Here is a 12550-nt window from a genome sequence, read left to right as displayed (position 1 = left end):
GTGCGCTGCAGACTACAGAGGAGACGTGGCTGCCCGTCAAGGGATCTGTGCCATCAGAACATTTGGTTTCTCGTCTCCCAAATCCTCTTTGTTTTTGATCGTGACATTTCTTCATGCTCAGATGCATACGTGATGTAACATTCTTTGTTGATGTTCTGAAATGTGTTTTAGAGTTATTTTGGCTTAGCACAAAATAAGAATGGGGAACTAAACTTTTCTGGTTGAAATGCAAATCTCCCCCCGCCCCCCCTTCTGATTCCCCTGCCTTTCCACACCTCGCATATTTGTATGGCTTTAAACCCAAGACCGGTATTTAATAGACCCTAGACGGTTTTGTTAAAAACAGGGCAAATGAGAAGTCTCTCCAGGGGATCCGTGGGCCTTTCCTGTGGTGGGGAGAATGCCCTACAGGGGCGTTCCTCCCAGCCTAATTGTTGAGGAATGATGGAAGTTCAACAGCATGGAAATTCCACTTCTCGCTTCAGCTGAAAAGGTGCTTATAAAGGTAGTAGGCTATTTTAGCAATTTGCCTTCTTTTGAAAATCTAATTTGGAAGCTTCATTAAAGGGCACTAATTTAGTGTCTTAGGGGAATATGTGTTTAAAGGAGCTTGTCGACAATCTTAAATGTTTGCCAGTGTGTAGGTGAGCTCTACTCCCCAAGCTGAGGTTACCTGGTTACATGTATGCTCTTTCATTTCAATCTGATACAAAATAAATTCAAAGGCATCCAGACGAAGGTAGTAATAGCACAACCTCCTCCTTCCCCATTACCACTACTTCCCCTAAAGTTGGGATGCTTTCGATGCATAAACGCTTCTGCAACTAGCATTATGGACCTGTCACCCAGAGGCCCAATAGGTGCCCAGCAGTTTTCATGAGTCTAGTAGTAGTTAGGTAATGACAGGCCAAGGACTGCAAGGAAGAGCAACTGTTTCAAATTTGTTTAAGGAAATAGACTTTTTGAATATCTAGAAGAATCACCTATTGCTCATTGCCTGCCCCATATTCCCAGAAGTATATTTCAGTCCCACATTGGGACAGAAAATTTAACACCGGAGAGCTGAATGCTAATTATCTATATGGCCTTGAATAAACTTGAGGTTTCTCCAATTCCTAGTTTGTTGGCAAAATATTTTGAGGACAGGTAAACAAAATTTTTAAAGTTTTATTTATGTATTTTTAGGAACACAGTGAGTGCAAGCAGGGGGAGAGGCAGAGGGAGAGTGAGAGAGAATCTAAACTAGACTCCCCACTGAGTATGGAGGCCACACTAGGCTCCCTCTTGCTATTCTGAGATCATGACTGAAGCAGAAATCAAGAGTCCAGAACTTAACAGACTGAGCAACCCAGGTGCCACAGGTAGAAAATTTTAGTTGAAGCAAGTTAATGTTACTCTTCTTAGAGTTCTTTCTTTCTTTCTTTCTTTCTTTCTTTCTTTCTTTCTTTCTTTCTTTCTTTCTTTCTTTCTTTCTTTCAGATTTGTTTTATTTATTTGTGAGAGAGAGCTTGCAGAGGCATGCTTGAGAAGGGGAGGGGCAGAGGCAGAGAGAGAGAGAGAGAGAGAGAAAGAGAGGAGAGAATCCTCAAGGGAACACCCTGCTGAGGGGAGCCTGACATGGGGCTCCATCCCAGAACCTTGAGATCAAGACCTGAGCCTAAATCAAGAGTCAGATGCTCAACCAACTGAGCCACCCATGCAGGTGCTTTCTTTTTTAAATAAAGGCTAAAATTCATGAGAAAATACAAATTGTGTCATCATGTCTGTGTATGCACTGAAGTTCTTGAAATATTCCATCTTGTTCTTTTACGTAATAAGTATGAATAGTACTGATTGAGTGCCCCATCCTTCTACTCAATTTCTAAAATTTCTATATCTGGTCTATGGGATAGAGGTGTGGTATTGTTTTGTTTTGTTTTTTGTTTTGGTCAACTCTCAGAGTGAAATCTGATTCATTCCAGGAGAACTTTGTATTAAGAGTAAGCTGTTAAAGTTTCTTGTTAGTAGACCACCCATCTATCCATTCAAGAGATGCTTAGGTGTAGCCCTTACCAGAAAGATAATCAAGAACATGACTTCAGATGAAAGAAAGGAAAGAGAATTAATAAGAAATACCTTTTTTGAAATTCTCCCTTGAATTCTATTTGGCTGGCTGGAGAGGGGACAGGGAATGCCTGTCAAAATGCTTTTGGAGAGCACTGAGGAGCAATCCTCAGAAAATAGATCAACGTAACAGTCTTAAATATTTCGGGCTTCCTTTGCTGAAACCTTATACGGCGGATTCATTCTTATTCCAGCAAGAGCTGATTCCCAAGGGAGACAGTTTCCAGTATTTGGAAAATAATTATCTGTTCATGAAGGACAAGTACGACATTATCCGATTTTTATAGCGTTTTCTAGAACTACACATATCGTCTGCGTGATATTTAGAATCAATATCTTAGTATATGTGAACAGGGATACAGTCGCTGAAATTACATTCCTATAAAAAGTAGAAGCCATATCCTTTAATAAATCTGTTTATAATTTCTGTCATTAGGAATGGATGCCAATAAATGAAACTAAAAGGACACAGAAATGTTCATGGCATGGTTTATGCTAGTGATTTATTTGTTGTCTATTCATAGGGTTACTAATTGCAGCTGGTGAAAGTTGATTTTCTCCTCTTCAATTTATTGTGGGATGGAGTATTCATTGCACCAGATCTATAGTTATTCAGCGTCTACGTTTTAAAAACTGAAATGCTGGATACTGTCAAAATGAGCTTTGGCAATTCCATGCAGGCGTGTACAACTATAATTTCGCTTCACATTAATAACAACCTAGCAAAGAAGCCCAGAATCAAATGCCTTGCTCTCAGCTGGGGGCAGAAAGCCAGAGTGATCTATCTTGGCTGGTGACCTATAATGTTGGAAAAGTAGGCTCCACGTTCACTCAGGAGGGGTGGGCGGTGTTCCGGATCCGTAGCCCCGTTCCTCCGTGATTCCTTCCCCCCACCCCTGGGGTGGTGTGTGCCCCGAGACAATGAAAAAAAAAATGAATTACAGATAATAAAAATAGCCCATCTCCAGAACAAATGGGAAATGCAGCGCTTTAATTTCTTCGGATGTCAACTCTGTTCGCGGCCCCCCGCCCTGCGCTGCCCGGCCCCGCGCTGCCCTGCCCCGCGCTGCCCTGCCCTGCCCCGCCCGGGCCCGCGGCACCTCGGCGACTCGCGGGCGGCGGCGCTCGGGGGCCGCGGTCTGGGCGGGTGGCGGGTGCGCGGGCGGCCGCGGGGAGGGCAGGGGCCGCGGCACGCCCGGACTCTCGGCCTCGCTTGGCGCCGACAGTCTCGGAGAGCTCGGCGCTGCGGCTTCGTCCGGGTGGGGTGAGGTGTGGCCGTTGCGGGGTGTTCCCCGCAGAGTTGGCCGACGGTGAGCCGCGGAGGAGGGGAGTGAGCCGCGCCCGGGCAGGTGTCCGCAGGGCCGGGGGCGCCCCGGGGAGGTACCGCGGAGGGCGAGGGCGCGGGGCGGGGCGGGGCGCGGGGCGGGGCGCGGGGCCGGGGCCGGGGTCGGGGACGGGGACCGGGACGGGGACGGGGACGGGGACGGGGACGGGGACGCGGCCGGCGCCAGTCTTTCCCTCTGATGAATGACGCTCGCGCCGCCGCGCGTGGCTCCGGCGCTTTGTCTCCAGCCTCGGGGCGGGCGGAGAACCCCGCGCGCCGGGCGCTCCCGGCAGGTGCCCGCGCTCCGGCCCCGCCAACTGCGGCCGCGCCCGGGGGCCCAGCCCCCCGCCCCCAGCCCCCCGCGGCGCCGGGGCGTGGCGGGCGTGGCGGGCGTGGCGGGCCCGGGGGCCGGGGGCCGCGGCCGGGGCTGCGGGGAGGAGCCGGGCGCGTGGGAGGGCAGGGACGCGCGGAGGGGCCGGCGGCGGAGGCGGGGAGGCAGGGGCGCGGGACAGAGGGACGGGCCGAGGCTGGCTGGCTGGGGCGGGACGCAGAGTGACAGCGGCGGCCGGGCGGGAGCAGTTAGACAGCGCGAGCCGCGGAGAGCAGAGCGCAGAGGAGACGCGGAGAGGAAGAGCGAGCGCGCGCAGCCCCCCGCGCGCCCTCCCTGCGGACGCCCTCCGCCCTCCGCCCTCCGCAGGCGGCGGCCGGGCTCTGAGATGCGGGCGCGGAGGCCGGCGGCCGGCTCCCCGCGGGGCTAGTGGGCTGCGGGAGCGCCGAGGGACGCACGGCCCGACCCACGCGCGGACTGCGGCCGGCGGGAGCGCAGCTCGGGGGGCCGCGCGGCACAGCGAGAATCCGCGGGAGCGGCCCGGCGGAGCGACCGGCGGGCGGGCAGCCCGACGCGCGGAGGGACGGACAGACCGGCGGACGGGGCGCGGGGGTGCGCCCAGCCTGCGAGGCCAGCCGGGCCGGGAAGGCGGCGGCGGCGGCGCCCTGAGCTCGTCGGGAGCCCGGCGGGCGGCGGGGGCAGCCGGGTCGCCAGCCTTGGCCGCTCGGGCCGCCGCACCCGCGCGTGGACCCCGGCCCCGGCCGCCGACGCTGCAGGAGGCTCCTTTTGCTGGCAGTTGAATAAAGCGAGCAAAACCCAAAACCAAACCAAACAAAACCAAAAACAGCCAAAAAAGCCAAGCCAAACCAAACCAATCCAGCCAATTCAATCATTGAGAAACAATATTGATAAAAGCCAAAAACTAAGTCAATCAAGGCACCGAGACGCTGGGGGGATGCCCACTGTTCTGTCAAGGTAATGATCAAGGTCTTCCGACGTGAACCTTGCGCGTCTTTTGTGATTTTTCTGTTTTCTCCTCCTCTGTCTTCCATCTGTGTTTTCCTGTAGGTCTGTTTCTCGTCTGCATTTCTCCTTCGTATTGTGGAAAATTGTTGATGTTATACCTGTTTTATGTTTTTATGTTTCATCGAAGGAGGGGTAGGCTGCCCTCCCCCAGATGAGGCAGACCAGGAAGAGAACCGAGAAGCGCCGTTCTTTTCCTCAGAGAAATCTACAGCGGTTTATGCAGGTTTCATGGTAGAAAGTTTGAGATCCTCTTATTTCATTTGAAAGGGCACTATGCAAGGGGCAGAAAAGTTGTGATCAGTTTGTTGTTCCTGCAGGACTCAGGGTCCTGCTCCCAAGGGCTTTCCCGGTGGAAACATGTTACCTTTGGTTTTTACATGTTTGAAATCTGTGTTGCATCGCAAACTCCACATTTAATGTTTTCTGACTCAGGTTGCAGTTACGGTGGTGGAATTGAGTTGAATTGACATGTATTCAGAAAGTTTCTTAGGAAGAGAAATGGGCTCAGTCAGTGTTTATGCATAGAAACAGAACTGGACTGGATGTGGTTGCTGACAGCTGCTCAGGCTCAGTGCTTGGTCACCTCCTTGAGATAGGAGACGAGAGAGAGTCCAAGCCGAAAAGGAAACGGAAAGGGGGCATTGAAAGTTGCAAAGGGAAGGGAAGCTAGTAAGCGCAGTGCAAGGCTGGTAGAAATCATTTCTTGGGAATGTGTTCCGAGTGCAGATTTCCACTTTGAGTTCTGATTTTTAAAGGCTACTGGTATGACACTTTAGCTTCTCCAAAAAGAATGACATTCCCCAAAATTGAATGAATCTGCACAAGATTTTGCTCAAATGCTATAATTCCAAAGGACTCCCACCTCCTCCTCACCTACATTGGAGATCAAAATTACTATGACTGTTTTAAGAAAACAGAGAACTGTAGATGACAGGAAATCATTTTTCATTTGGTAAAAGTTAGAAAACCTTTGACATACACTTTAAAATAGATGCACCTACTCCTTTGATCTTCTGTATTTGTGTCACCATGGGACTTGTATGTCTTAAGAGGATTTTAGTTAATGTCATTTTCACAAAAGACGGTCACTTGGAAGCCAATAGCTCTAGCTATGTTCTGTTCAAATAGTCGAGTAATATACTATTTTGGCAGTGATTGCTTCTGCTGCACTCCTAATACGGATCACGTGTGAAAAATTCTATATGCGCTCATTTCAGGTTTATATGGATTTGTAAGGTATGTATTTGTGTTTGATCCTGTATTTCCTCTCTTACCACGTTCCTTTACTTCTTTTTATCATTTCAACTAACAGAATATTCTTAGATTTCCTGGAGAATGAGTTTAGTATATTCTTTAAGGAAGACACTTTGTCACAAAAGATACAAAAAGCTAACTGCCATTCCTTATCAACATTGATTGTTTGCTGTAAATAATTTGGTTTAGATGTAGTTTTTTAAGACATTTAGATCCTAAGCATATATGGCTCCATCTCTCTGGATGTGATTTATGTTATTTGATAAATAATAATTTAACTCAATTGCCATGGGTGAATGCCTACTCTACAGAATACTTGGTTTAGGGAAGGCATATTTACGGAAACTTCTGCAGCTTCAGAAATGGACTTTCAGCTTCTCAGTGACTTGATTTCACTACACGCTGATTTCTCTTTTACAGTATTCAACTCAGACAGAGACAGGTTTGTGTGAGCTATTAGATTTGCAAATTGCCGATCTCCCAGTGACTTTCCCTCTTAGATCCCAGCTGAGTGTGGTTACCTTGAGAACTGTGGCATTAGCCCTGTTAGAGCATGCTCCACTGGGGAGTTCTGTGCTGTCTATTTTTAATGCTATTTAATGAAGGAGCGAGCGCCTCACTCAGCAATAAAAGAAGCGTGATGGAAGACAGAGCAGTGCGTGGTTTTGGATACTGGAGATGGATATATGAAAAGGTACAGACTGGCTGTGGGATATGGTGATTTTAATTAGTCCTAATGTATTGTACTAACAGGAGTCAATTGATTTTAGTGAGAGAATTAAACATGAATAGTCTGGTATGTGTTTTCATAGACCTCTTCAATAATTCTTAGAAAGACGACTTAATCATTTGAATGCATTAAAACTTGAAGGAGATACCAAGGAGTTGCAGCACACATACTATTTTTTTTGTACAAGCTGTCAGATTCTTGGATGGTGAGAAGTACAGAAATAATTTCAGATTCCTAAAATACTGTTCTAGGGAAGGGTTTCGAGCTTGTAAAATGTTTTGGGCATGAAATAACTAACATCCTTCTAAGATGCTACAACTTGAAGCTCTGCCTTGTGAATTTTTGTCTTTCTTTTATAAACTTGGGAGTCTATGTCCAGAATTGTGGCAACTAAGTGAAGCGGGGAGTTTTGGTTGAACTTGATAGAATATTTGAGTTGTTTTCTCTCCTTATTTTGAGATAAACACAACAGATCATCTTACTGAAGGTTAAGTATTTTTAAAATGTAGATAGCAGAGGCAGTACTAATAATTTTTGGAACGTTATAATGAGGGGAGAATATCTTAATGTCATAGTGCGTAAAACATACGAAGCCATCTGTCTGCAGCGTTTGTGTAATGCAGAACACCTGTCTTGAGGTAGGCACTGAAAACGCTCAATCGGAAAGGTCTCTGTTGTTCATTTTCATATTAACAACATACTGTAATCAGGTTATATCTTTGTGCAAAGTGAAGCTAATTAAACAAATGCCTAAGTAGTTTCAAAACTAATAAACATAAGAGAAAGTGAGAAGTTTTTATTACGTGGGGAAGTGAGTTATGTAATTATTGTTAAATAAACCTGTTAGAGCAACCAACAGAGTTGTTCTAGAGTTTGCCAGTATATACCGAGAATAATCCCCCCACAAATAAACTAAGAGAAATGCACTGCAAGGAGTTCCCCTAATTTGTTGTTGCTGTTGTTGTTGTTGTCGTTGTGTTTTCTACTTTGTACTTCTAGGGGGGAAAAGTAATTACAGACTGGCTGTCATACATATTGTCTTTAGTGGTCATGCTATTGGGACCACAATGCCGATACCTTTCTCAAGATTCTCAAGTCAGTGGGCATTCTCATCTGAATTCAATGTAAATTTGTCTGTGGACAAGATAATGATAAGCTACAGGAGTAGAGTGTGGAGTGAGTCAGCCACTGAAGACACAATGTACAATGTAGGCAGAAGTGAATATGACTGAGGGGTCTCATTAGGAAATGGGAGACAGTTGAAGTCCATAAGGGTGTAAATTGCAAACGAACCATTTGCATCTAAGTTGATGTCATGCAGATCTGCTTTGTGACAAGGTTAGGAAAGAATAGGGGGCTTAGATGATGTGGACAGTGAAAGTCATCTCTTCAAATGGTAAGTACTGGCATCGTTCTAACTGGTACCACACGGTGGTAGCGTGCTTAGAAATTTGTGAAATTCTAATCAGAAAATGAATTGGCTTCCTTGGAAATGCATTATGTCACCTGGAAAGTTCTGGACACATTTTAAGTGAGTGATGAACTTATAAAATACAGACTTCCTCTCTTTAGACAAAGGATCGTTTTTATATTTAGGGAATCTATGGTTCTAGAGGCTCTATGTTTCTGCTGACTTTGTTTTGTTTTGTTTTGTTTTATTCTAACATTTAGAGTTACATATGATAAATAATTTCAAGCAGTGCTATAAGTAAGTGCTGAAGGACTATTGAAGGTAAAGAATAGTAGCAAGATGTATCTGTGACTAGATTTTTTTTTTTTTTCAGACTATCTGTGCTTCTAAGTGTTAGTTTCCTTTAAGGTACATTTATGCCAAGTCCTAATAAATTGTGTTTTTTTTTTTTAGTGCCTTATCTAAATTATTTTTGCTCATTTTGGATTAAACTTGGCCCTGGTTGTTCACAGGATTTATTACTTGTGTTTACATCACAACCATTTCATTGCCATGAGGGTCAGATATAAGCTGAGGCACAAAGTGTTTAAATTATCAAGAATATTATATTTACTTATACAAAGAATAAAGTGCTTGGGATGGAGTATCATGTTTATGCAGCAGCTTTTAATGTTTGGTAACATTGTTATCTTTTGGTCTCAAAATCCTTTGTCATCGGGTGATATTTTCTTAAGGCATTAAATGTCCATATAACATTTTGAATACACTTTTGTCTAATACTACTAGGGCATTTCTGTACCCCGGGAAATAGCTGTGCAGGTAAACCAAAAAATGAATTAAAATGATTATACAGGGAAAATGGAGAGTGTATTGAAAAAAACAAAAGGATTGGCCTGAATACACCAAATTGTCTATTTTCAAACTGAATCTTTGGCATTATGTTATGCTCCTCTTTTCTAGCTGCCAGCATAGACCTTAGTGCTGCCAGGTGGAATGAGTGTTAATCACTATCTATGGCCACAGAAGATCAATATTTTGAATTCCTCCACACACTTTTCCCAAGGAAATTTCTTCCGGCAGTTTTTTTTATACCCTTGCTTAATGTACATGTCAATGCCACATGTTATATAAGGTTTTTCTAAGTTTTATAATCCAGTGATGCCTATTAGGATAAAATTGCAATTTCAATTTATTAAAATGCTGAAAAATAAGTCCAAATTTCTCTCACTCAAGACACATTTACATAATAAATTTATGCATTTTTAAAGTAATATAGTTTATAATTATTCCTTCTGTCTAGCAACAGGAAATAATTTCATTTTCTCCAGGTGAAGGGGGAAGGGGATCTGCTCATAATTATCTCTTTTAAAAACAGGCCTCTTAACCACCTTCTCACATTTCACACTATTTCAGAATGACACAACAGTTCCTAAATTAGAAATCCACAATGGATAATACACAAAATATTGGGATCTTGTTAACAAAATCACTTCTGCAAATAACAACATTGATTTTAAGATAATTAAAAATTTAAAAATATAGTTTTAATTGAGAAAAAAGATTTGGGATTTTTAACAAGAAAACAATTATGTCACTTTTTATTTCAAATATTTTGGCAAAGTTTGAGATTTGTTTGGCATTTTGTGGTTTATGTTTCCACCCAGAATCACATTGTGTAATACATAATCTTTTTTTCTGCAGTTCTGAGACATATTCACAAAGCTTATCTACCAAGATAAACCAGTAATCTCTTCCTAATACCCACACAAGCTAGGAAATAAGTCCTTGTGATAGGGACAACCAAAAGAAGAACTTGGTGAATTCTTAACTAGATTTAGTGCAGGAATGCTTAATAATGGATATGCATTCCCTTATATTTGTATGATCGTCCCTTGATTTTTTATTACACACTAAATACTTGAGATAAGAACGAGGACCATCTCTAGGGAAGTGGAAACCAGATGAACAGCTTTTTTTCTAAATGCTAAAATACAATACTCACTTTAAAACATTCTCATCCCTAGAATCATACTTTAAGAGGGGGAAAAAACGCATATTGACATATTTTGATCTACTTGAAATTAAGAAGCAATACCAATAATTGAGGTAAAAATGTTGCAGCATCTTTGGAGAACAAAATAGAACATCAATTTCAAAAACTTTTAAGATCCTAGAGGTCCATATATATACTACCCCTGGACATGTAAATCGGAAGACCTAGCTATCTTCTAACTGTTCAGTAACTTGAGTTGCTTTCAGGTGATCTCATCACTGTCACAGAGGCCTAGAAGCATCAAGCCATGGTCAAAAGAGAGTGAAGGCAGGCATGGAAACTCATTGGAATTCAGGGCCTACCCATAATTGCTTAACTGTTATTTGTTCATGAACTCAATAGGAAAATAAAGAGCTATTAAATTGCTTTTGTAGCTTTTATAAAAACTTATATATTAAAATGTTTCTAGAAACACAAGCTGAAATTCTCACGTGACGTTCTAAAAGTTTGAACTTTATGAAAAGTTCAATTTGAAATGAAAATATGAAAATAGCTGTACTCTGCATTGATATGTTTTTCTTAGCATTTTGTTTGTTAAAATGTGAGTTTGGTGGAAATCCCAGCATTGCTGGCATTAGATTCAATTTAATCACCAAAGAACTTTTGGACAGAAAGGGAGTAGATTCTATGTGAATATGTGACAGAATCAAGATTTCTGCAGCATTTGCAAGCTTCACATAGTACTGGTTCTTTAAAAAAACTATTTTAAAAAATGAGATTGAGAGTTAAAAAAAAAAAAACCTTTTACTAGAAATATGGCTTTCTTTCCTTCCTTCCTTCCTTCCTTCCTTCCTTCTCTCTCTCTCTCTCTCTCTCTCTCTCTCTCTCTTTCTTTCTTTCTTTCTTTCTTTCTTTCTTTCTTTCTTTCTTTCTTTCTTTCTTTCTTCTTTTAGAAAAAGAACCAACACAGCAGACAGTAGAGTTAAAATTGCTATTGAATTCTGCCAAATTTATTAATTTCCAGGACTTTGCAGCCATATCTATGATCCTATTTCTTTTATCTGGCTTATGGAAATGATCAGGTAATACTTTTAAATTATATAGTTTCATATTTGTTTATTTTAAACTTACTTCGATACATTGGTATTATGGAATTTTAGGAAACCACTAAATAACTGGCATAGCACTAAAGATGAATTAAAAAAAAAAAAAGAACCACTGAACACAGCTAGCTGGTATTAATGACTCTTAATTGTTTTTTCACTCCAGTGATGATTTAACTTTGGTCATGGCATCTAATTCCTTTGTGAACATTAAAGTCTTTTTCCAGCCTGAAATTTTACATAACCACTAACAGAGTTCTGGAAAGATAAAATAATAGAGAGTGGTATCATGTTATGCATACGTACCATTGCTCTCTGCCTAAGCGCAGTTAGATACTCGAACTGGACACCTTAGTGTTTAATTATGATTATTGTCTTCATCGACAACAAAGGATGACTTAGTTTTTAGTGGAGTTTTTTAGCATCAAGAGATGTGAGAGTATACATGGTTAAATGTGAGAGTTTATATATTAAAACAATTATATATTCTAGGACAAGGATGTAAATATCCCTCCAAGAGAGATTATTTTCTTCCACATGTGACCATAATATCACGTAGTCATTTTTTTGTTGTTGAATAGGATATCAGGAGCTCTAGACAGGTGTTTTGAATTCAGTGGAGCTTCCGAAGGAAAGTCAGATTAAACCTAAGAGGTATTCTCTGGGCTTACCTGAGAGGGAGCTGGTGACTGGCTGTGTGTGATGAAGACAGGCTTTCCCGCGGAGCCTTCATGGGGTTCTGCGGTTACAGATATGTGCAAAACTTGGATTGAAATAAAAGGTCTTGGGTGGCAAGGTGTAAATGTGGTGTTGTATCCACATCTTACTACTCCACAACTTACCTCCATAAATATGCAATTTAGGACCTGAACAACCAATCCTGATGTCTGGCTTCTGGGTCTGAGTAAATAACAGTGTGACGATGGCCATGACTCTAAACCTCACCATGTGTCACAGTTTCTGCACAGTTTCTGTGAGCGACATAAAATTGTGAGCAACACCAGGCCAATACAAACAAATTACTAGTGATGCAGCTTTAGCAATTTAGTGAATTCCTCATTGCTTCAATTTTCTCATTTATAAAGTCAGATCAGGCATACCTTGAAGGAATGAGGCAGAAATGAAGTACTTAGCACAGGCACATGGGTATTATTCACTAAAGAGAAGCTATCATCTTCTTTCTTTCTTTCTTTCTTTCTTTCTTTCTTTCTTTCTTTCTTTCTTTCTTTCTTTCTTCTTTCTTTCTTAAGATTTTATTTATTTATTCATGAGAGACAC

At 42.5% G+C, this 12550-nt stretch overlaps 1 protein-coding gene across 26 annotated transcripts in view; it reads left to right on the top strand.

The window, feature by feature from the left end:
* Nucleotides 1–3273: 3273 nt before the first annotated feature.
* The window catches only part of ARPP21 (cAMP regulated phosphoprotein 21), a 155144-nt gene continuing 145867 nt past the window's right edge, over nt 3274–12550 (top strand). For 10 of the 26 annotated variants that reach the window (XM_077865897.1, XM_077865895.1, XM_077865893.1 and 7 more), the window contains exon 1: nt 4450–4730. The gene's annotated coding sequence lies outside the window, so the exon portion shown is untranslated. Of the gene's footprint in view, nt 3484–4448; nt 4731–5993; nt 6018–6585; nt 6730–8033; nt 8162–12550 lie in introns of those variants that run through there. The other 16 variants (XM_077865903.1, XM_077865902.1, XM_077865899.1 and 13 more) reach the window with 9 other exon arrangements.

The sequence above is a fragment of the Canis aureus genome, chromosome 22 (assembly GCF_053574225.1).
Source record: "Canis aureus isolate CA01 chromosome 22, VMU_Caureus_v.1.0, whole genome shotgun sequence".
In the NCBI taxonomy this organism is placed as follows: Eukaryota; Metazoa; Chordata; class Mammalia; order Carnivora; family Canidae; genus Canis; species Canis aureus.
This window is presented reverse-complemented; position numbering and strand designations above follow the sequence as displayed.